Source organism: Lissotriton vulgaris, unplaced genomic scaffold (genome assembly GCF_964263255.1).
Source record: "Lissotriton vulgaris unplaced genomic scaffold, aLisVul1.2 SCAFFOLD_694, whole genome shotgun sequence".
Classification (NCBI taxonomy): Eukaryota; Metazoa; Chordata; class Amphibia; order Caudata; family Salamandridae; genus Lissotriton; species Lissotriton vulgaris.
The window spans coordinates 391,144-414,105 of record NW_028245713.1 but is presented as its reverse complement, the minus strand read 5'-3'; the positions used below and the strand labels follow the sequence as shown (position 1 = coordinate 414,105).

General features: G+C 47.1%; 1 protein-coding gene across 1 annotated transcript in view; it reads right to left on the bottom strand.

The window, feature by feature from the left end:
• Positions 1 to 17,786, bottom strand: part of MARF1 (meiosis regulator and mRNA stability factor 1) — a 508,142-nt gene extending 490,356 nt beyond the window's left edge. The window contains exon 1 of the mRNA XM_086949144.1: positions 17,690 to 17,786. The gene's annotated coding sequence lies outside the window, so the exon portion shown is untranslated. The remainder of the gene's footprint in view (positions 1 to 17,689) is intronic.
• Between the last annotated feature and the right edge of the window lie 5,176 nt (positions 17,787 to 22,962).

Genomic DNA, 22,962 nt, shown 5'->3' with positions numbered 1-22,962 from the left:
AGGCCCACCTCAAGATCAGTGGGGTCTGGAAGGACCAGTATGCAGTAAAACACATCAACTTCCTGGAACTAAAGAAAGTTTTCCTAGTCTTAATAGCCTTTCACAGAACTCTGGGGGAAATCCCTATTGCTCTAGATAGACAACACAACCACCATTTTATTAGATCAACAAACAAGAAGTGAAAGTCTATGCCACTGGCAAAACTAGCACAAGGAATATGGATCTGGGCCATCCAAAGGAAGATACACTTGGTAGCGACCCGCCGACCCAGGAAAGACAATACAAAGGCAGACAGACTAGGCAGACAAGCATCACGCTCTCAAGAGTGGGACCTGAACCAATCAGTACTCTCAAAGATCTTTCACAACTGGGGAATTCTATAAATGGATCTCTTTGTAACTCCCCAGAACCAAAAATGAAAATTCTTTGCATCCAGACAACAGTGCCACCATTCAATCAGGAATGTACCAACGATAAACTGGTCAGGGAAATCTACGTAGGCTCTCCTACCCACCCCCCCCCCCCCCCACACACACACACACCACTACTCCCCAAGGTGTTCAGAAAAGGCAAGAGCTTGACACTTATATTTATTACTCCAAACTGGGCAAGAAAGACATGTTTCTCTGAACTCATAAACCTGGCTCATGGGAGGTTTTACAGAATACCAGTCGGACAAGAACGGTTGTGAATGCAAGGAGGAAAGGTATTCCACCCAGAATCCTTGAGTCTCACAGCATGTCCCCTTAAGACTTGAAATTTGGCCACTTGAAGCTACCCGAAAAGATAATAACAATACTCATAAAGGCAAGAAAACCTACAAGTAGGAAAAGTTATTCAGAAAAATGGAAAAGATATTCTCTGTGGTGCTAGAAGGAAGGATTCCTAAAAAGATTATACAGAGAAAGAACAATCTTCAGTGACTTAGCGCACTTGCTATAATGTAAACTAACGTATTCATCACTAAAGGTACACTTGGCAGCAATAGTGGCATACACTAGAGGCCACATGGGAAGAAGCTTTTCAATTCACAAGTCTTCAATTGGTTCTTGGAAGGAGCAAAAAACAATTGCACTACCAAGGAGGGTTCCTACTCCAGCCTGGAATCTACAAATCCTGCTCACACAATGGGGGCACCCTTATAACCATTACATAAAAACTCCCTAGAAATGCTCACTTTAAAAACTGTGTTTCTAGTGGCCATTACTTCTTTACGCAGTCAGTGAGTTGCAGGCACTCATGTTAGAGGAACCATACTTTAAGGTACACAATTCTTGACAAAAGTGACCTCACATTAAACTATTCAAATACCAGGTTTCTTTCACAATCCAAGGAACCATTCATAAAGAACATATCACACCCTCGAAGAAAGGGGAACCGTAACGTACTATAGTGAGAGGACAAAGCCTCATATGAAGACAAAGCAACTATTCGTATCATGTGCAAATAGGTTCCTGGGAAGACCTGTCAAACAAAACCCAATTGCAAGATGAATTGCACAAAAAATACAATTCTGCCATAAACCAGCAGGTATGACGCCACAAAGGAGTCCTGGAGCACACTCAGCCAGAAAGAAGGGAGCCACAATAGCTTTTCTAGCTAATACCCCACTGCAAGACCTTTTTCCAGCAGCAAAATGGCCATTGGTGCACACATTTACAAAACAATACTGTGTGAACATTCAAATGAAAAAAGCTGCACAAGTAGGACAAAGGGTCTTAAAACATATTTGCTGAGAAAAGCTCATCTTCAACCAAACTACCACTGTAGTAAAGACTATTACAATATTCATGCACAGTGTGTGAATCCAGAAAAGATTCAATACGTTTTGCAGTGTTTACCTGTCAATATAGTTTTGCAGCTTGAAGTTCTGTAGTCTCATGCGAACCCACCCTCCTCCGCCAAGATTAGAGTAAGAACATTCAAATGAAAAAAGCTGCACAAGTAGGACAAAGGGTCTTAAAACATATTTGCTGAGAAAAGCTCACCTTCAACCAAACTACCACTGTAGTAAAGACTATTACTATATTCATGCACAGTATGTGAATCCAGAAAAGATTCAATACGTTTTGCAGTGTTTACCTGTCAATATAGTTTTGCAGCTTGAAGTTCTGTAGTGTCATGCGAACCCACCCTCCTCCAAGATTAGAGAGTAAGAGAAAAAAAAAAAAGAAGATCTGAAGATGACGACTAAAGGTGGGAGGTTCCGGAGGAAGCACAACGACATAATGGGCACAAAATGGAGGTACGTTGAGGCCCACCAATATAAAACAAGCATTACCATAGTCAATAGGTCTCGCCTTTAGGATCTTATGAGTTTTTAGCAAAGCATCAGATCATCCTGTGTGCTACAACATTTACTGTTAGTCCTCGTGTTGGTGGTGATGGGTCAGACACAACTAATCGGGTTTCTATTATATTTATAGTTTATTGAAATGGCGATTTATGCCTCTATTGGGTAAGTTTGTAATAGAAAATAATAAATATTCCGGTGCCAAAAAAAAAAAAAACTATTGCGTGTCCCTGTTTAGTCACAATTACATAGGAAATGGTGTCTAACCCTAAACAATGGGAGATCTGGAGATAATTGGAAAGATTATCGGGAGAAGAAGATTGCAAGATCTGACTAGTTCTGTAGCACATATTGTTTTTAAACACACACTATGGTGCAAAAATCTTAACACACTTAAATGCCATACCAACTTGCCCTCAAATAGAAGCGTGCTTATGCTAGGGTTCTACTAGCCTGCAGAGACCACAGTGCATGTGGGCATGCCCCAGAGCAGTCATTGAGTTCATAGTGGAGATTGGAACTTCTGGCAGCGACACAACAACCCACCGCTTCAGAGCAAAATGGTATAGTTACAGCACGGCCACTTGATAACAAGATGCTCGCTGTTTTAAAAGAGGCTCTGGGACGTAACCAGGAGAGCTTGTGAACTATATAGAGCCACACCAAAAAAAAAAAAGCCTGCAAGGTGCCTGCCCACCTACAAAGCCAACCCAAGTACTGAAAGATAAATAACTACTTAAAGTTTGAAGGGCCTGATGTAGCAAGGTGTTTTTCCATTTCTGTGTCAATGGGAAAACACATTCAGTTCATTTATTTTTCTGCAGCGCTCTGGTATCTATAACCTAATTGAACCATTGGGTTGCAGCAGACACACAGACCTTTGCAGAAGGCAAGTGAACATTGCTAGACTTCAACACTGAGCAAGCGAGTTGAATATTTTTTTTGAAGTCCAAATAGAGTTCTACGCACAGACAAGGTTACTGCAAATTGGCAACTCATTTTCCTATGCACCTACTTGGACACTGCTTGACGCAAAGTGGTACCCTTGGACCCGCACAATATTGATGTGCCTGTCTGCACTGTTAATGCAGGTGAGCGTGGATGCAACAGAATGGGTGGTCTATAAGGGCCTGTTAAGACAATGTAAAGCTCAAAGCCTCTTAGGGCTAGGTTAGTGTCACTGTTAGGTTAGGGCTACTTAATGCCTTCTGAGGGCAAGCAGCTGGAGACTTATGGTGGTTAGAGAGCTTGATGAGGTCAGTCAAAACGCAGATTCCATTCTAGGATTGGCTGCAGTTTGGAAGGAGGGGTCTCAGGACTAACTCATGGCTGGCACAGGTATAGGTTGGAATCCTAAGGGGTGGCTGAGATAATGAGAGCCAGATAAGACAATCCCTGCAAGACAGTCTAGGATGGTGAGCTGAAGGTGACTGGGTGCAGGCTGAGGGAGACTATCGGGCCAGCAGACAACTACAAGCAGGACGGCTCGCTCAGGAGAGGTGCCAGACGATCGGAGGGCGACAGAGAGCCAATGTACTAGCCTCTGCCTTCACGCTGCCACCTGCACATTTTGCTGGAGGCTAGAAGACATGGAGTATATGAACACGGAGAGGAGGAATGGCTCCATAGAGGCCCATTTGCCCAATATGCTAGCAAACAATGTTGGGGTTGACTTCTGGGATACAGGAGAGCTTGAGGTACTGCTCTCAACACTGTATTAATTGTGACACTTTACATCTAATTAGTTGAAAGAAGTGGTGTGTGCATGTTAAAACTGCGCTCTGATTTTAGATATGAAAAAACAACCCAAAAATTCTAAAGCTCTCTGCTGGTTATGTCGAATGCCCACCATGAATGTTACCATGTTATGTAACATGAGGGCGCATTTTCACTCCCCCATTTTGCTCAAAGTGAAAGGGGCCTGGCAAAATGTTCCAGATTCGACAAATAGGAACTGACTGGTCTCTCGAGGTGGGGGGGGGGGGGGAGCAAGGGGGAGGGGTGGCTCCCGTCAGTGACCTCCAACAAGAATGAGTTGAGTGTGAGGGAAACTTTTAGATTCCTTCAAGTCCAAAACGGATTACATAAGGTAGTCCCCAAAGGTACAGATCTTCCAGTCTCATTGCCCCTAGAGGACAGACTCTTTCTTCAATGACTACCAGAAGGAGAAAGCAATTTCTCTGACTTTCCAGGAAGATAGTAAACAACACATCTGACGAGTTGGGGAAAACTTGAGCCAAGTGGGCGGCAGAGGTGGGTGACCTGAATGATGAAGAATGGCAGTAGGCACTGGCATCCCCCTGAGAGGTGGCAATTTGGTCTCGATTTAAATTAATTCAACTTCAGCTCCTACACAGAACATATTATACCAGTGTAGCGCTGGTTAAAATGGGTACCTTAAGTTCCTCACTATGCCCTAGGGGGTGCGGCCAGGTGGGGACGTATTTATACCAGTGGTGGGATTGCCTGATTAAGCAGATGTACTGGGAGAAAAGAACATCGAAAATGTGGGCCGTCTGTGGGTAGACAATGGAGGTCCCGCCCCGATGGTGCCTCCTCAACACATAGGGGATATAACTGACCTGACGGAAAGAGAGCGAACCTGGGTTACCCTTGGATGTTTGGTGGAAAACCGCAATATAGCAAGATCTTGGAAGGTAGTCACTGGGCTCAAGCTTTTCCTGACTGGGAGACTAATATGGATTGGTGCATGCTGGCGCAGAGGGTGATATACGAAGGGAGAGGATGCCCACAAGAGTGGACCAAGATTTGAGGGGCAACAAAAGCAGGGGGATGCTGTGTACACCGTTTTACGATTATTTCTGCCAGAATTGAGCATATTTTGAATATAGGCTTTCACAGAGCAGTGAATACTGTATGTAATGTAATGAGGGTGTTGTTCTATTGTAACGACAAGATCACAACTGAACAAATGCAGCATGGTACTTTAACGTCAAATGTTATTGTAGTGCCTTTATTATCCAAATAAAAAGAAGTTTCAACAAAACAAGCACTGGCCTTGCCAATAGGTTTCGCATTTGTATAGTTGGAGCTATTGGTTTTGTAAATGACATTTTATATTTATTTATCGTTATTGGCATTGTCAATAACAATATATAAATATAAAATGTCATTTACAAAACCAATAGCTCCAACTTTCCAAATGCGAAACCTATTGGCAACGCCAGTGCTTGTTGATTACTCCAGCTCACGCTCTTATCACCAGAGCGCGGTCAGGACACGCATTTCATGCAAAGAGCTGGTTTACAATTACAAAAGCCCCGCTTACGCAGGGACAGGAAACAACACGGCCTGTTCCTGGCACGAGACAAGAAGGGATGTGCAAAAGCATGACCTCAATGGGGGAGGGACGAAACGTGCAGGAGGAAAGTGAAAGGAGAGAACCGAGGAGGGAGTGAAAGCAAAAGGGTGGCGAAGTAGGAGGGAGAAGAAAAGTGAAAATGTTAAGTGAATGGAAGGAGGGTAGATGAAAAGCTGAGTAAAGATAGAGGAAACACATAAAATTGGAGAATAAGGAAGAAACGTGAATAAACAAATGAAGTGAGTAGCATGAATTGAGAGAAAAGAAGAGCTGAAGATGAGAACGATTTTGTGAGGAAATAAAGCACAGGGTGAGAATAAAAGAACAAGAAGAAAGAAATCAAGACTGAGAATGGAACGACGGAGAAGAACTGAAAAGGAACAAAATGAACAATTGGGAACTGCAAGGTAGCAAGGAGAAAGAAGTAAAAGTAAGTCAAAGGAATGATTGGGAAACGGACCCTCACGTTTTACTTCTGGTCACTACAGCATTCAGCTTGGGACAGTGAGTCAGTCATGGGCTCTTTGGGACTGCTAGTGGCGGCCCCTTGCCTAATCGTGCATGCGCATTGTGGAAAGGAGCATGAAAAGCAGGAGAAAGTTAGATGCTTTAATAAAACCTTACTGTGCCGCAGCAGAAATCTGCCTTGCAGGAATCCGCCTTGCATGAAAACTCTGCATCCTATCAATTTTCAGTAACAGACACCACAAGTCAACTTGGATCATGAACACATAGGTGGGAGTAGTCGCGTACCAAGACTCGCATGAACAAAAGAGCGCGATACAAATCCACACAAGACTGGAAAATACTATGATTGAGTCAGAGACAGACGGATATATGTTCAGAAATTGGAGAAAGAGAGGATAGCGAGGATAATATAATAACATAACCTACCTTAATAACAAACGCAAAGAGGCGGAGGGAGTGGGACTCATACATATTAATGGGCTGTTCTAATTAGATCGATAAGAATAGAGCTCCTGGCAAATGGCCTCGCAATGCTGGCAAATGGCAGGAGGGAAGCCGGATGGGGGAGGGAGAGCCTGGTGGGGGGGGGGGCGGGAATGCGAGCGAGGGGAGGAGAAGTGTGGCAGGCGGATTAGGGAGATGCGCGTGCTTGTGTGGTCACGTAACCCGCTTTTGTGGTCACGTGACTCACAAGCACTGTGAGAAAACCGCAGTGTTTTGACGAGTCGATCAAGCCCTTGAATTTTCGCCTATTACATTCGCAAGCGAATGATAATAGGCGAAACCTAAAAAGGCAAAGTGGAAGGGGCATATGAAAATGTGACATCCAATGGTGTAGGATGTATGGAAGGGGTACTGGTGTGGTGTCTTATTTGTTGTAAGTGGAAAATATACTCCTTCCAGCTTCTTATCTATGGAACACCAAATTGGGATATGGAGAATAGCTAACAAAATATTTGGGGAGAGCAGCGTTCCCACTGTGCATGTGCAGCAGTGGAGAGAGCTGGTACAGTGTTCTTTGGACCTCTACGTGGAAGGTTGAGTGGAGGCATGTATTGATTTCCATATTTGGAAAGGGGCTGTATCTGTAACCCGGAGGGAGCAGGAGGACTGACCAAAGAGTGCCCAAGTGTATGTCATGATTAAGGGGCTCAGAAGGGAGATGTAGCTAAGTAAAGTGTTTGGACAGCCGTAGACCAAAAGGGAATCTAAAAACGGGTGGGTTTTTAGATAGTCTTTCCAGGGGGTTTTATGGTGTCTCTAGGCGGAGTGTCTCCCATAGCTGTGTGTATTATCATGAGCTGGGAGGCTTCGGGTGATGAAAGTTATCAGGCCTGGGGTGCAGGGCATAATTGCAGGGTGGAGGTGTGGGTGACATACTACCATTTTTAAAGAACAAACTCAATTCCCTTAATGCCAAGGGATCTCTTTTGTGATGTATGCAGTAGAAACGTACACCCCACCCCATATCATGACTGTTTATGATTAAGGCTCTCAGTTTCCCATTTTTACACAAATTGTCTGATTTTATCTTTAAAAGAGTGGAAAAATACTAAAAATCAGGCTTCTTAGAAGTGTCTATCCGTGCTTGTTCAGGAATTCCAGGTCAATAGCTGAGCAAATATACAGAATGGGTAATTTAAAAACAGGATGGAATTTCGTAAAATATTGGCCTGTATTAACATACCTGTTAGAACTCGCTATTTCTGGTTGGCTAAGGCTGACGCCAAAGCTAGACAGAAACCACCATTCTAGTCAGGGCAAGGAAGTCACACGCCAAGATAACCCCTGCTCACCCCCTGGTAGCTTGGCACGAGCAGTAAGGCTAAACTCGGAGGCAATGTGTAAAGCATTTGCGCCAGCACCCAACAGCAACAACATACTAGGCACACCACAAAAGGAACTCCACACAAGGTTATTATAAAATAACTTTTGTATTGTAAAAACACACCAGATAGTATCACACAATATACATGGTGCCAACTGGCATGGGCAATATTCACAAGGGATTATTTACAGGACAGGGCCACTGTCAGAATCAGCACTTAGTAGAAATTAGAATAAAGGATAATAAAGAATAAAATTCATAGTAGCACAAATTAGCAACTATGGCACACAACCAGTAACCACTGGTAATAGGAACCAGGACCTCACTAGGACCACCTGTACTAAAAAGAACAACCACCTAAGTATCACACCTAGGGGTATAAACAAGAACACATTACCCATGATGCATGAAACACATTCAGAGGAGTAGTAAAGGAAAACACATGATGCCTAAAAACATTCAGAGGTGTACGGACAACCACCTAAGTATCACGCAGCGTTTAGGGGTCTAGGAAAGAACACATTACCCATGATGCATAAATATACATTCAGAGGAGTAGTAAAGGGAAACAAATGATGCATAAACCTACACATTTAGCGGTGTTAAGAACAAGGCACATGATGCATCACAAACACATTCAGAGGTGCAGCGCTAGGAGACATGACGCCTAAAACATTCAGAGGTGCAGCGCAGGGAAAGAAAGACATGATGCATAAAAACATTCAGAGGTGCCAGAACATAACTCAATAGCGCAAAAACACCTTAGTAATTACTATTAAAAACATAGAAATCACATTGTGCAGAAATCACATACCAGCCCCCATCTAATAAAGGGACTAAAGAGCCCTGTGTCCAGAATGTCAGGGCGCGCTGCCAAGCAGCGCCAGTCAGGGGTGCACCACTGGCGCAAAACCTAAACGTAGCAGGTGCCCACTACTTGCTGGGCACCTGAGGACATCCCAAGACCTAAACGGTGCAGCTGCCCACTAATTGCTGGGCAGCTGGGACATCAGTAAACTGCGGAAGGGGCTGTCATAAGCCCCTAGAACCAAAGCTGCGCCAACTGGGAGCCACACAGGCTCTGTCAATAACTTTGCCCCCTTAAGAGCCCTCTCTGGGCTCACAGAACAACAATGTGGGCAGGGAGCCTCTCAGGGCTCAACAAATATACCCCCACGAGCCTCTCTGGACTCGCAACCAAATGGCCCCCACGAGCCTTCTCAGGGCTCTACACAACTCTTGCCCCGTTGTTGGAGTCCCTCGGGACTCAGAAAACACCTACACCGGGCCTTGCACAGCGTTGGAGCAGTGCCCTGCAATTCAGGGCTGCTCTGGCAAGGGGTACGGGCACTGCCTCCCACCATCCCCACTCACCGGGCTTGCTATGGCTCTCTTCTCGGGCGGCTGCGGTACTCGGGCGGGGCTCCCTCCTGGACACGGGAGCCCCGCTATACCTCGGCTCCTCTCTGCTGCTCTAGCGGCCCCAATCACGGGCCCTGGGTATCTCCGGTCTCCCTCGGCATTCGGGAGACCGGAAAGGCGGACAAAGGCTTCTCCTTCCACTGGCGGCCCCGGGGCTCTCCACAGCTATCGGAGCCCCGGGCCGTGGGAGAACTTTTACTTCTCTCCCTCGCTCGAGGCTGCATTCCTGGTCTCCCTCTCCACACGGGAGACCGGCAACGAACGAGAGAAAACAGGCTTCCTTGGGGTGGACCAATGAGGTCGCGGCTCCATGGACGAGCCTCCCGGACGTCACAGCTTCTGCGGGCAAGGCAGAAAATCGGAGCGCGGCTCTCGGGGACAGGCCTACGGCAAAGGCCAATCAGAGCGCGGCTCCTGTCGATGAAGGACCAATCAGGTCGCGGCCCCTTCGTTTCTTTCTTCGCTGCTTCTGGTCAATTTCAGGCCCCCGGGCCGCGGCGGTGAGAACACGGGGCAATGCCGGGTGGGCACCGGCTTTACATAATTACTCAACTCGAGGTGGGCACTCGATCGGGCCACCAACGAAGCGCTCTCCAGCGCTATAGGACCAACCAAGGTCCAGAAATAACCATAAAGCGCTCACAGGCGCTTAAAGCAGGAATAAAGCGCTCCCAGCGCTTAACAGTGAAAGTAAAGCACTCCCAGCGCTAAAGAAGCAAAAAGTCCAGGCACAAAGTCCTCCAAGGAATGCAGGACATCACAGGACAAGTCTATCAGGTATCCATGGGCTGGGCAGGGCCCAGGGATTCCCCTGGGCCCAAGCAGCAGCACGCCCTTGGTAGTTTCAAGTTTGGCAAAACAAGAACATTTTGGAAGGGGACACAGCCCCTTTTTATACTGTAAAATCCTTTGTCTAAAGGGCGCAGGCAGTGTGAGAACCAGCTAGAACTGGTTATAGGGAATTCCTTTGACTGTGAGGGGCAGAGGCGACAACCCGGTGGAGCCAGCATTGTGGCAGGCAGGCACAGCCTCATTCACTCCCAGGTGCCATCTCCTCCCACTTCCCTGGCAGCAGATGCAGCCTTTCATCCACGGGCTGACTCAGACAACCTCCTGGGGCTCCCCAGCCCCTGTCACCCTCAAACCAGACAGTCAATCCACAAGCAGGCCCAGGCACTCCTGGACCAAGCTCAGCAGCCAATCACACGCCTGACACAAATTACAACAATATGCCAACTTCTAAAAGTGGCACTTCTACACTAGACACAGTCATGCCGCATATATCATTACGCAGCATTCAATCTCACGAGTTCAGACATATCAAACTCGACCCTGCACTCCCCACACATCAGGAACTACCATGGGCATACATATTCCCCATTCATTCCTATGGGAGGGCAGGTCACTCACCACACATACACAGAGAGCTCACGCACTTTACACTGTACCACAGTGAAAAAGTGCGCAAGGGCCTAAAATTACCAACACCAGGTCACAGAAACAGGCTAGGAAAAAGGAAAAAGCAAAAAGCCTCGGGGTGAACCTGCCAAAAGGGCCGGGTCCAACAATACCTTTCTAGTATGTGCGTGTGTTGGTATGCTATATTTGGCTGCTTAGTTTGCTAATACACAACAATTACCAGAAGATGAGTGTATTTTTCAGTTAAATAAATGTGAAAATTTACAATTTTATAACCCAACTTGTTCACAACACACAAAATGAAAGTGAAAAAATACCAATAAGATTGCCAAAAAATGTATATGGATAAATACAGACTGGAATGTTAAAAAAATTAATACCATAAACCCGGGATCCCTAGTCAAGATGCATAATTATAGAATGACATTGTGTGGAATTCTACCTCGGTCACTTGGCTTGTTTTTAGATTCCCCCACTGCAACCACTCGAGATTACAAAAAGGAGCAAAGTTTTAGTTTTAAATTTTCTACTGAAGACATAGTACAGTTATTTACTCTTGCACTTTTGAATACGAATTATAACATCAGAATGCATTCTCTAGGTCACTGGTGGACGCATTTCGGAAGGGAAGCAGATATATTATGACTTATTAATAAAAACAAGCATTTGCAATGCAATAGGGCTCGCATTAGTAAAGTTAGAGGTATTAGTGTTGTAATTGACATTTTTTGTTTTTGTTTTTAAAATAGCTAAATTAATAACTTTGTCATTTACAATGCCAATAGTGTTAACTTTTGCAAACGTGACACCTATAGCATTTGTAATGCAATATGTGTTGTATTTACATGACTTAGATGTATTAATATTAAAAATAACAATTGGTTGTATTTTTTTCAATATTTAATAGTTAAATAAAAGTTATTGTAATTTATAATGGAAATAGCTTAAACTTTTGCAAATAACTTTTTGGAAGATTAGGTTTAGTGTATTTTATTGTGATGAAAATACAAGAACAGAAGTGAAATATTAACTTTTTTTGTGACATTTGTCATAAAGTTTGAAACATTGAGAGAACATATTTGAATCAGTTGTTCTTGAATGGTTGCATAGATTGATGCTGTGGTGGCTCTGTATGATGTTGTGGCGGTGACGAGTGATGCTCTGGTAGCGCATAGTGATGTTGTGGTTGGTGCCCCTGAGTGATGCTGTGGTGATGCGATGGATAGTTAGGGCGATAGATAGAGGGAGGGCGAGAGATAGAGGCAGGGCGAGGGATGGAGTGTGGGCGAGGGATGGAGTGTGGGCGAGGGATGGAGTGTGGGCGAGGGATGGAGTGGTGGTGCTGAGTGGTGGTGCTGAGTGGTGGTGCTGAGTGGTGGTGCTGAGTGGTGGTGCTGAGTGGTGGTGCTGAGGTGGTGGTGCTGAGGTGGTGGTGAGGTGGTGCTGTGGTAGTGCTGAGTGATGCTGTGGTGGTGCTGAGTGATGCTGTGGTGGTGCTGAGTGATGCTGTGGTGGTGCTGAGTGATGCTGTGGTGGTGCTGAGTGATGCTGTGGTGGTGCTGAGTGATGCTGTGGTGGTGCTGAGTGATGCTGTGGTGGTGCTGAGTGATGCTGTGGTGGTGCTGAGTGATGCTGTGGTGGTGCTGAGTGATGCTGTGGTGGTGCTGAGTGATGCTGTGGTGGTGCTGAGTGATGCTGTGGTGGTGCTGAGTGATGCTGTGGTGGTGCTGAGTGATGCTGTGGTGGTGCTGAGTGATGCTGTGGTGGTGCTGAGTGATGCTGCTGTAGTGCTGAGTGATGCTGCTGTAGTGCTGAGTGATGCTGCTGTAGTGCTGAGTGATGCTGCTGTAGTGCTGAGTGATGCTGTGGTGGTGCTGAGTGATGCTGCTGAGTGATACTGTTGTGGTGCTGAGTGATACTGTGGTGGTGCTGAGTGATACTGCGGTGGTGCTTGGTGGTGCTAAGTGGTGCTGGGGTGGTGCTAAGTGGTGCCGGGTGGTGCTGAGTGATGCTGGGGTGGTGCTGAGTGATAATGTGGAAGGGAAGGGAAGAAAGAAAGAACGAAAGAAAGAAGGGAGGAAGGAAAGGAAGAAGGGAGGAAGGAAAGGAAGAAGGGAGGAAGGAAAGAAAGGAAGGAAAGAAAGAAAGGAATGAAAGGCAAGAATGGATTGAAAGGCAAGAATGGATTGAAAGGCAAGAATGGATTGAAAGGCAAGAATGGATTTAAAGGCAAGAATGGATTGAAAGGCAAGAATGGATTGAAAGGCAAGAATGGATTGAAAGGCAAGAATGGAATGAAAGGCAAGAATGGATTGAAAGGCAAGAAAGAATTCTAATTGCAAGTGTCAACATGAACAGGCTTGTTTTGAAGATGTAGTCCCCAAATTTGAGATTCCACGACAGAGAGGCTGTGAAGGACGGAGGCGACAGGCAGAGGCCACGGGGACACCAAAGGAAGGGTGGGAGGGGAAAAAAACGAATTAGCGAGCAAGACAAGCCATAAACACCAGGGGGGGGCGGAAAACAGATTGCCTCCAAGCTTTCAAGCCTTTGTGAGGCCAAGCGCGTGTCTGGGGAAGGAACGTTGAGTACTGGCCAGAGGAGAGCACGACAGGCAAGAAAGAGGACAATGTGGAGCACTGGGAGTGAAAAGAGAAGGGTGTGAGAGAGATCCACGTGGAGAGATAAAAGTGGGGCGCTGCATAGGGATGGGGTGAGGACTCGGAGAAAACAATGTGGCGTAATGGATGGGGGAGCATCTAAGGATAGAACGGGGAGGGCGGGGGGAGCAGAGAAGTACCTCAGGAAAACAGCCCAAAAAAATATGCACACTCATGCAGTGTTTTACAAGAAAAGAAAAAAAAAAAAAAGACTTCCCGAAAAGTTTAAGAATAGAAAGAGCCTATCAGAGAGGTGGTGAACAGGGAAAGCTTCATAGGAGGGACAAAGACATGCTAATGGACTAAAATAAAGGTAGCAAATACTAACCCAGCAAATATAAAGCAAGCAAATGTGAGTGACAAACCACAAAGCCAATGGTAACCAATGAGAGGAATGTATACTACCTAAGCTTTCAGCATGTCCCCAAATAGGGAGGAGGGTTGGGGAAAGGTGCCTCTGTGCTGCTGCCTGCCCTGCTGCGGCCATGATTTATTTCATCTAATCCTGGGCAGGAGGTCACTGGCGCTGCAGTAATAAAGCAAACAACATGATGGTTTTTCACTGTAGATCAGTTAAAATAGCGGGTATTGGGCAAATTACTCAGGAATGTTGTGATTCACAAAATGGAGAAAAGGTGGTGGTTTCTGGTTATTGCGGACTCCTGCAGGGACTGCAGAACCCACGGGGTTGCACTTTCAGGGATCTGTCTACCATTTACAGTTCCTTGCTGTTAACACCCCCCCTCCTTCAGCGATCTATCCTGCTGAATCAATCCATTGGCAAGACAAGATTAAATCTGTTCGCTTTCTTCCTGTTGTATGCTAGTCACATACGCTGCCTGGGGCGGAAACTCTTATAAAACAAGTTATAACTCTAAGAACTCCCTTTCTTGAATTTATGTGAAGGGCTAAAACTAATGCGCATGAGGAACGAACTGGCATGCAGGTGATGGCGGCGCAGGGGGGCACCTCTCCTTGTGAGATAAAAAGGGGGTTGTCAATTGCTGGATGATAAGCTGGATCACGTGATAGCAGCTTGAAGTCAAATCAAAGTAAGAAGGTTGAAAGAGCGCCTCGGCTGGTGTTTCCCCTCTCTTCACACGCGACGCTGCTGTGCTGCCTGTGGACGCACAGAAGCGAAGGCTGCAGCTGGGGGCTGCGGGGGAGAGGCGGGGCGCTGTCATTGGAGAGAGGGGTGAACACAGAATGGGAGAGTGTGGCAGAGGGAACGTCGGTGAGAGAAGGGGGCAGGCAGGTTACTAGCGGAAAGGGGCAGTGTTACTGTTACCGAGGAGAGTGTGACAGGGGCCAGCGTGGAAAGGGGTGACAGTCGGGAAGGAGAGTTGCCAAGGACTATTGGACAGAGAGCGCCGTAGTGGAGAAGAAAAAGAGTGATCGAGAAAGATAAACTGAGAAGGAAAAGGAGAGAGAGAGAGAAAGAGGGGAGGGCAGAAGGTAGTGGGAGTGTTACAAAGGCGAGAGAGAGAGAGCCCGTGGCAGAGAAGGACACAGAGAGTATCGGAAACATATGAGGATGCATGGGACAGGTGGGGAGGAGAGAGTGTGAGAGTGAATACTGGAGAGATAGTCCAGCAGTGAAGGTGAGAAGTAACTGGTAGTGGTATGTAGTCACAGGGCTAAGAGAGTGTAACAGAAGAGGAAGCTTCAGTGGAGTGACAGAGGAAGGAGGTGAAAGGAAAAGAGGCGGGGAAAGGACACCGTGAAAACACGAAAACAAAAATCAGCTCACAGTCACAGCAACAGTAAACTGCAATTATAACATGAACCAGTCATTTTTATGGCAGTGTTTGGCATTCTAAATGAGATACCTATGGACTTTCACAGGATGAAGTGTCCCAAAGTGTAGACTGAACATATTCATAACAATAAAAGTAATCTCCGGGGTGCTTAAATGTGTTCAAGGTTAATAAAAAGTAGGATGGCGGTGATTACAATGCCTTTGAATTCCTTGAAAGAGACAGAGTCCGAATACTTTAAAGATAAATTCAATCATCATCTGAAACCTTAGATGTAAAATGCAGAACAGAACGGAAAGCTTAAAGATGTTAATTGGTGTCTACATGGGCTGGGGAGAGGAGAAAAGCGAGTCACGGCCTGGCGGCTGTAAAAAGTGAAGTGAAGTGAATAATTAGGGGAGGAGAAATGCCAGTGGACGGCCGAGCGCACGCTGGGGGAAGCTTCAGATGCATGTGGGAGGGAGGCTGGTGGCTTGTGGACGCGCTTTTCACATGCACTGCTGAAAATCCGATCTGCCCGATGGTCTAGCTCTGGTTTACTCACTATACTGTCGTCCTATTATTCCTTGCAGAATTAATAGGACGAGCCCTAAAAAACTCAATTCCAGGGGCAGGGGGAATTGTGTAACTATTTTAAAAGTGTGTTTTACACCAAGTCTTTATCAAAAGTACTTTATATGACCTCAGATGCAACCCCTCCTTCCTGTGCTTCAAAAGGGACCTGAAACTCATTCTCCTCAAGAAATACCTTACCGCCCCAGTCAACGAACCAAGACTCCAGTAACCTAGTTGACTCCCTGCTTATTTGTCCATCATGGATAAGTGGAGGCTGGACTGTTTTCAACCTCGTGAGCTCCCCCTCTATCCGTCACTGCATGCCTAATTATAATGTGTTACTTATATCCTCATGCACCGTTATGTCCTGCTATGCAAGGTACGACTACTTATGTTTGGCTTTCATCTGTACGCATCCCTCTGTCATGCTACGTTATGCACCTATGTACGTAAATCGCTCTGATATCCCCGGGTCTAGCTAGCGCTATATAAAACTTATAAAATAAAAAAATAGACTATACGTGTTTGAGCTTGTGACCCAGGCTGACGTGGTCATAACACTAAATGAAATGCAAAGTTTACCAAGCCAGATCTGGCATAAGCAGTACCTACGCTGTTAAGTGCCTAGGCACCGAGCGCTAGTACATGTGCACAATCAAAGCTAAAATCCAAAAGATGAGGGGAAAGAAAAATCAGTTATGTGTAAGGTGACCAGAAGTCCAGGTTTAGCCTGGACAGTCTCAGTTTTTCATGGACTGTGCCGGTGTCCCAATGCATTTAGCAAAAATAAATACATGTTCTGGTTTAAAGAGAGGTGAGTGAGCACCCACACTTTCATAGTGCTGTACATGCTCATGTTACACTACCCCTTCCATTACACGTGGGACAGAGTTTATTTGATAAGGGGCTCCCGATGTACTGCCTGGTCTTTATTCACTGCAGCACAGCAGATTTAATGAGAGGCGAATTAACCTCCACAGAGCCCATCTCCCAAGAGGAGGGCGGGGGAGGGGGTGGAGGGAGGGGGGGAGGGGAGGTCTAGCCTGCCCTAGTAACATAGTATGGGGGTCTATAAGTGTCATTATATATATATATATATATATATATATATATATATATATATATATAGATAGATAGATAGATAGATAGATAGATAGAATGTTTTTCTTTCAAAAGAGAAGTGAATATGTTCACAGTAGTGCAAGCATGTAGTGCTATTTCTGTGTCTACTGCCGTCCCGGTTTTTTTTGTCTGAAAAAGTGGTCAACCTAGTTATATGAGAAATATGTGGCTAAACAGAATGCTCCCTAGACGAATACAAAGAATAACAGACTGTTAAGTCTACCAGTTCACAGGGCCATGACCTTTCCACCTCCGAGACGTCGCTGTATAATGCCTATGAAGTTCAGCCTTCAACCACCCACGCTTTATAACGTCTAGTGCGCTTCTGGTGTCCTGGGTATAGGCTGGAGTTTCATGGAAGGCTCCATACCGACACCAGTTCGAGAGTCAGGGGTGCATAGGCTCATACGAGTGTATGTGGGATTCTACGGGCTTCGTTGTCTCATGGTTTTAAGGTATAGGCTTAACAGTGGGGTCTTAAACGAGTCTCTGTGTTGAGTCTGGCGAGTATTTTAGATTGTCCAGTTGAAGCGGTCAACGGCATGCCTGGCTGGATTTTAAGTCTACGGGGCGGTGGCATTAAGGAAGGAGGCAGCTATAACTGTTCATGTCTAAGGCCAATGGGAAGGGAAATGAGTAGTGGATTTCCACGTCCACGAACGCCGCGGATAGAATCAACGGGTTGCCGTGTCCATGTTGTTTCGTGGACCGGCACCAACTGATGAGAATAGAATCGCTGAGCTTTAAATGTACTTCCGAAGCTTTGGGGCAGTAGTAAATGGATATTTGCTGTGTCCTTTCAGCAGGAGGTAAATATTATTCTTGTTGATATCTCTGACTTACCGTCCTCGAACTACTCCCCAGTGTTTTGCCCATGTGAGTCTCCCTTTGTCTACGCCATCGGCGTTCGGACCACTCCGCGCCCAGTCGCGCTGGGGAGGAGGAGACTAGGCGGTGAGAACTGAGAAGCCTCCTCTCGGGCGCGCGCGTACGTCTCCTCTCTATAATCGTAGCAGATAAAGTCTCCATATTAGGGCCAGGCGGAAATCGGCCTGCGTTTCCCCGCCCAACTGCATTGCCTGACTTCAATTTAAAACAAAACAAATGGCGCGGCGTGTTTCTATTATATTTCAGTATATTATGAATTTGTGAGCAACACATCACGTCGCCCGTTCCGTGCTGCTTATTTAAAGCAACAATATTGAAAACATAGAGTTTGGCGTGCCGGGCCATCCACTGGAGTGGGGCGATTCTTACGGAAACGAAAACTAAGGCGAAAGTACGCTTTTGCTGCCCAAAATATTAAATTACTAGGAAACATTACGTTGTTTTTGCAGACAGGCAAAAGCCATGTAAGAAAATAAAGCATATTATATGAGACAAAGTTCTAAAGATTTTGCCTCTTCTTCAACACTTATTATCATTCGAAATCTCCCAATAAAGCTTCCGAAGAGGTGCCGTATTTTTGCCAAAAAATACTTCAAAAAAAAAATCTGTTGCGTCAACCCGATTTTTATGTAGACCCTATTCTTCTAACCAAGAACATAGCTCCACTTTATTGCTTACAAGATGAGTTACGCCCTTGAGTGACATACATATCATCTTACGTCTTGATTTTTCTGTCTTAAAGACAATTTTTTCCTGAGTAGGCGAAATTGCCCCAAATCCACATTATGAAATGCCTGTTTCATTGAAAAAATCTCCCTAAGTAATTCTAAACCAATGTTTTACTATTAGTGCCAATATCGGCCCGCACACCAGCCCCCCATAACATAGTGTATATCCCATAAATAAACAGACAAGACAACTTGTTGATGGGAAAACGTTGCTGCAGGTTTATTAGCATAAATGATGCCAAAACATGGTGGGTTATCTTACAGACGATCCAAAGGCAAGCTGCCCCTTGCAGCTTGCCACCTGATGGGCCAAGTAGCATCGCGGCCTTGGCCAGACGGTGCTTAGCGGTTGTGGTGAGAGGATAGCCCCTCCCATATCCGGTGAACCATTTGTCCACCCTCTTGCTCGTCCCCCCCCCCCCCCTACGAGGGGCGGAGCGTTCAAGCGACCCCCGGTTGTCCAGGTTTCCAACCGCCCATAGGATAACAGGGCGCCGTTGCACCCCAGGGTCCACCGCACAGATCTCCCGGGGGATATTGGTCCTCAGCACCCTTGTGCTTCTAAATAGGGTACTCCTGATTACCTTTCCGCCTCTGGATCGTCCTGTAACTCCGCCTGCAACACAAATAACAGGTATTAAAAGCATAACTCCCCCTGCCTCCTGAGATGCCGGGTGTTGGAACCTGGGATGACAGGTCACCTAGGGTAGCCTGGCCTAGGGTAAGACACAATACTAGAGACTCAAGTGTGAAGGTTGCAAACCACCCAGCAGTAAATCCACGCAATAACACATACAAATGACACTACACCAAATTGTTAGAAAAATATGTACTGGTTTATAAAAATAATATCTCTGCTCTTTGGTTTCAAAATTTACAACTTAGGCATTTCAGTTTGTCTTGGAAGCAATAACTATACTTTTAAGCTACTAAAACATTTTATCAACCAGCATTTACAGTACATTACATTTAGTCAGGCTTCTTAACCAAAACTGGCAGGTAACACTTCTACTCTAATAGCTCAGATATGCATTTACTGTACTCTGCTTTACTCTTCAGCAACTCTCATCACAGCATTACTTTAAAAGAGGCAAGATCAGCACTTATATCAAGTCAGGTATGCAATATCCATTACATTGATAACCCTACAATTCCACTTCTTAGCTTGTCAAAGAAGAACTGGTTATAACCAATTAAATCAGCATTCAATAAAGCCCTGTCAGGGATTCCTCATGGACACTGCACTCCTGGGGACAGATTCTTTGTTTATTCACTTGTTGGGCCCCAATCTCTGGCACCAGTTTTACTCTTGTGGAAGTCACTTCCCCCTCGTGTTTATCTCCTTACTTGTGTTTACCACGATGCTGGGATCATCCTGCGCCAGAAGCAAGGGGGAATTCACCGCCGATATGGCCAAGAAACCGAGTGTGGGAGAGGCTCTCTCGCCTCTGGAGGCTCCTCTGCTCTCCCTCCCCACTCGGGCCAGCTCCTCTGCGTGGCGCTCGAGCGGAAGGAAAAGGCCGTTTTCACAATGCCCCCAGGCCGCTACCGGGCCCCTCAGCTCTCCCTCTCTGCTCGGGCCAGCTCCTCCATGTGGCGCGCGAGCAGAGGGAAAAGGCGGAGCACACTTCAGGCAGACGAGACTCCTGGCGCTCCTCTTCAGCGCCGGTCCGGCGAAGACACCGCTCCCGCTGTCATGCGCGGAACGCCCACACCGGTGCCGCCTCCTACTGCGCGAGCGCCCAGGGAAGGACGCTTCTCACACGGGCCTGCTCGGTCCTAGGCCCCTCCTGAGGAGATAACTGCGACGACTTGGGCATGCGCGAAGGCGCCTTTTGGCAGTGTCTCGCCCTCACTCTCTCCTGACAACCGGGGCGCTGCACAGCAACGCGACTGGAGCGTGGTAGGCACCCCCGGGGTCCCACTCACGAAGAAAAGCCTCACAAGTCTTCTCAGGCTCAGGGGATCCTGTGTAGGCGCTAACTCGGAGCGCGATCGGTGCCCCAGGGGTCCCGCTCCCAATTTGATGAAGAGAACGAGATCCTAGCCCCTCACTTTCCACCTAACAGGCTGGAAGGCTTGCCACACCACAGGACCAGTCAGTAGTAAGGATATCCTGTTGTTATATCGAGGAAGTGCTTCCTTTCCACACTATAGAGAGGAGGGGGGGTAAAAGGGGGGCTCCTTCAGAGTAGAGCCACAGAGCTCTTCTTCAGCACTAATCCCCTATCCCTCCTTACTGGACAGACTTAGGGGCACCAGGGAACTCTTACTTCAGCTCCCAGGGCAGGGTCCTTCTCAGCTCCCAAGACTACTGGAATTAACCCCTTCACCTATCTGTCCAGGATCAGCAGGATGAACTAACTTGGCTAGGACAACAGGAAATGGGAGGTGGAAAAGCCTTGACAGAGGGTTACCCTTGTAGAGCAATCCACCCTTCAGGATCCTACCCCTACCAGACCTCAGCCTTCACTCTAGCTGCTCCTCACTGACAGTCAAAATGGCTGTCCAGCATTCCGCCTTTTATAGGCTGACCCTCAGGAGTCCAGAAGGGACCAGAAGGTTCTGGAACGCCCTATACTACTCTATGGGGCTGGTTCTGGGTTTGGCAGTTAGGGCAGTTGGTAGCCACCATTTTGTGACTCCAACTTTTTCTGTCAGAACAGGCCTCTGGGCCTGAGGTGAAAAACTATGAGGGGGAAAAAGAACACCTATCCCCTTGACCAACACCTAGAAAAAGTTAGTGGACAAAAATTATTAACGGTATGAGGGGCAAAAAGGGGACAAAATAAATAATAAATTGGAGGGACTACGCAAGAAGCCAGACAGGTCTAACACGCGTCCCCCCCAGCTGAAAGTGGGGAGAACTACCCAACCCCTTGGGAGTCCTCATCACTAAGGCGGAAATACCTGGAGAGACCGTCTGCATTGGCGTGGTCCACTCCAGGCCGATGTTCCACCCGGAAGTCCATTCCCTGTAGGGAGATGGACCACCTCAACAGCTTGGGATTTTCCCCCTTCATTTGCATCAGCCAACGAAGGGGTCGGTGGTCAGTCTGAACCAGGAAGTGCGAGCCAAAGAGGTATGGCCGCAGCTTCTTCAGAGCCCACACCACCGCAAAAGCTTCCCTCTCAATTGCACTCCACTTCTGTTCCCGGGGAAGCAGTCTCCTGGATAAGAAGACTACAGGCTGATCCAGGCCCTCTTCATTTAGTTGCGATAACACTGCCCCAATGCCATGTTCTGATGCATCTGTCTGGACAATGAACTCCTTGGAGAAGTCTGGGGCCCTCAGGACCGGTGCTGCACACATTGCCTGCTTTAATTTCTCGAAAGCTTGCTGACAAGCTCCCATCCAAACTACCCGTCGAGGTTGTTTCTTAGAGGTGAGCTCTGTGAGGGGCGCTACAATAGTGCCATACCCCTTCACAAAGCGACGGTAGTAACCTGTGAGGCCCAGGAAAGCTCGGACCTCAGTCTGTGTCTTGGGGGGTTCCCAGGCCATGATTGCCTCAATCTTCGCCTGCAGGGGCTGCACAGTCCCCCTACCCACCAAGTGTCCAAGGTACACAACCGACCCCTGCCCAATCTGGCATTTGCTGGCCTTGATTGTCAATCCAGCTTGTTTCAGGGCCTGGAGAACTGCTTGCAAATGCTGCAAATGGTCCTCCCAACTGCTACTGAAGACAGCAATGTCATCCAGGTAAGCAGCAGAGAAACTCTCCATTCCAGAGAGGACCTTGTTCACCAGCCGCTGAAATGTGGCAGGGGCATTTTTGAGCCCAAAGGGCATCACGCAAAACTGGAAGTGTCCCTCAGGCGTGGAGAAGGCTGACCTTTCCTTTGCTCCATCTGTCAAGGAGATCTGCCAGTACCCCGAAGTGAGGTCAAAGGTACTCAGATATTGGGCAGCTCCTAGCCGGTCAATTAATTCATCCGCCCTAGGGATCGGATGAGCATCAGTCTTTGTCACTGAGTTCAGTCCTCGGTAATCCACACAGAACCTCAGTTCAGGTGTGGTGCCTGGTGGTGCGGCTTTTGGCACGAGCACCACCGGACTGGACCAAGGGCTGTTAGAAGGTTCGATAACTCCCAGCTCTAGCATCTTGGCAACCTCTCCATGGATGCTAGTCTTCACCTTGTCGGACAGCCGGTAGGTCTTCGACTTCACTGGTGGGCTGTCCCCTGTGTCCACATCATGGGTACACAGGTGAGTCCTTCCCGGGACAAGGGAGAACAACGTAGAGTACTGCTCCAGTATCTGGCGGCAGTCCTCCCGTTGCTCAGGAGTTAGAGTGGGAGAGAGAATCACTCCCTCCACTGACCCATCCTTCTCTTGAGACGAGAATAGATCTGGGAGAGGTTCGCTTTCCGCTTCCTCTTCCCCATCAGTCACCATCAACAACATGACCTCGGGCCTCTCATGGTGGGGTTTGAGACGGTTGGCATGCAGCACCCGTAGGGGCTGTCGAGGGGTCTTATGGTCCACCAGGTATGTG